General features: G+C 57.7%; 1 protein-coding gene and 1 pseudogene across 1 annotated transcript in view; both read right to left on the bottom strand.

Moving 5' to 3' along the window:
* Pcdh11x (protocadherin 11 X-linked) overlaps positions 1 to 2,420 on the bottom strand; it is a 771,559-nt gene that overhangs the window by 123,994 nt on the left and 645,145 nt on the right. The window lies entirely within an intron of this gene.
* LOC115067593 lies at positions 67 to 1,749 on the bottom strand (annotated as a pseudogene).

The raw sequence follows: 2,420 nt of genomic DNA, 5'->3' as shown, positions 1-2,420 counted from the left end.
AAAAGGGTGTGCCATCACACCTGGCCCATTATGTACCTTTAAATGTCTAAGAATAGAGGTCTGCAATAAGAACTTAAGTTGCCCCAGTATTGTACAGTACCACTGAGTAAGCTGCACACACCTAACAAAGACTACAATCAGAAAGTGCCTTCTAAATAGCAACACTCTGGCTTAGAAACTTTTCTATCTCTATCAGCCAGGATGTGGTGAAATTGGTGATACGGACACCACGGTAGCCACTGGTGACCTCTTGACACCACTCTAGCAGGGACTGGCTGGAGCTGACCAGGGCAGGTGGTGCCTGGCTGCCCAGCAGCCTTCTGTCCTCTTTGGGCTCCTCTGGGGAAGAGGCCCCCCGAGGGCCTGGGTACCCCAGCCCCTGCCCCACTGGCCACCTGTGTCTCAATCAAGCTGGCTTCTGGGAGGCTTTCCTCAGCTTCTTTCCCCTTCTGGGTTCCCAAGACCCCAGATTCTGCTTCCTGGGCCTCAAAAATACCAGACTTATTTTCCAGGGGCTCAAAAACTGCTATCTCTGCTTTCTGGGGCCCCAAAGTCAAAGATTTGGCCTCTGCTTCTCCCAACACTCTAGCCTCTGCCCTCTGAAGCCTCAGAACTTTAGTCTCTGTCTCTGGTGTCCTGGATACTTCTGCCTCTATTGCCTGAGCCCCTGAAACTCTTTTTTCAGTGACTGTGAGAGCTCCCCAGGTCCCAGTCTCCTGGATTGCCAAAGTTTCTGTCTTTGCCTCTTCCAACTCTGTAACTATAGTTTCTGTCCACTGGGCCCTCAGAACCTCAGCCTCTACTGTTCCAGCTTCTGGCCTGGAAGTCCCGGAATCCCCCACCTCTGTCTTTTTAAGCCCTGGCTATTTTAGGTTCTATCTCTGGGATTTCTGAGCCACCAACTTCTATTTCCTGGGTTCCCAGCATCTCAGGCTGTGTCATGTCTATCCACAGAGCCCCTGATTCCCTAACCTCTGTTTCCTGGGCCTCCGATATCTCAGACTTTCCCATCTCAGCAGCTATCACTGGACCCTCAAAACCCCCTATTTCTGTCTTCTGGGTCCTCAATATTTTCAATTCTATTGTCTCAATCTCTGTTCTCAGTATCCTAGAACCCCCAGGCATCTCCTTGGCCTTTAAGAGTTCAGTCTCTTCTACCTCAGCTTCTGTCCCTGGCCCTTCTGGAGCCCCAGCTGAGATGTCCTGGGCTGGGGTGTTCTGGGCTCCCCTCTTCAACGGAGGAAGCTGTGGTATCTACAGCAGCAGCAGCAGGTCCGGGGGTCAGGGCGCTGACGGTGCTGGGTGCAGCGTGGACAGAGGATCCTGGGGCTGGAGTGGGATGGATGATGTCAGCTGGGGAGGGTGCTCTGGAGGCAGAATTCCAGCCCAGAACAGAGCAGGGCTGGGGACTGTGGTGGGGCACAGCAGCCCTGTTTGGCTTCACAGCACTTTCCTTTTGTTTGGGTCTGCATTCACATTGGCTGTGTTCTTCCAAGGACATCTCCCCCAGCTGACTGCTAGGGTACTGGATCATGAGGATCTGCATTCGGACTTGGTGCTGCCCAGTGGGCACACATTCCAGGCCATCGTCAGGGCAGCAGCCACCACAGCGTTGCACGGTCACACAGCTGGGCACCTGGGCACCACTTTCTTCTGGTGATCAGGGGCATCAAGCTGAGAGACAGGGGCCTGGGCACCAGCCAGCTGCAGCAGTGCTGCGAGCAGCAGGCGGTGGATTAGGGGGCTCATGGTGCCCACCGGGGCCGTGGTCCAGGGGCTCCCACATCGCCCTAGCCTGGCCGCACGGGGAGCAGCAGCAGCCAGAGCACCATGGCAGGGGCCGGGGTGCGGGGATCGGGGGCCAGGGGGTGGCTCCTCCGCGGCCCCCTCCCGAGCCCTGGGTGGAGGCAGCACAGCTTAGTTGCACAGCGGCCCTAGGAGCCGAGCGGGCGGGCGGCCTGTGGTGGCGGTGGTGGTGGCGGCAGCAGTGCTGTCAGGCGCGGGCGCCCCTCCCATGGGCGGCAGGGCCGGGGGTGGAGGGTCCCCGCCGGGAGGCTGGGCCATGGCACCGCTGGAGGGCCGCAAGTTCGAGTACCTCATGAAGAGGCGCTTTGGTGACTCTCGGGCGCAACTGGTCGCAGGGCTCGGTGGACGTGAGCATGGGCCACTCGAACTTCATCTGGCGGTGCCACCTGGAGATCTTCATGCCCCGGGCGGCGGCCATGGCGCAGCTGCCCCAGAGCCTGCGCAGCCCGGCCGTGGGTTTTTTTTTCCAGTGGCTGGAGAGAGGGATGGAGAGGGGTGGGAGATACAGATAAAGGGTCTTGTCTACTTAGACCGAGAATAAAAGGAAGGAAAAAGGAGGAAAGGAAGGTTTAAAATAGAGAGCGTAGAGAAAAATACAAAACCAGACCCCCCCC

Source organism: Nannospalax galili, unplaced genomic scaffold, assembly GCF_000622305.1.
Source record: "Nannospalax galili isolate Female #2095 unplaced genomic scaffold, S.galili_v1.0 scaffold586, whole genome shotgun sequence".
NCBI lineage: Eukaryota > Metazoa > Chordata > Mammalia > Rodentia > Spalacidae > Nannospalax > Nannospalax galili.
Note: the sequence above shows the minus strand (reverse complement) of the source record. Positions and strands in the feature narration are given on the sequence as shown.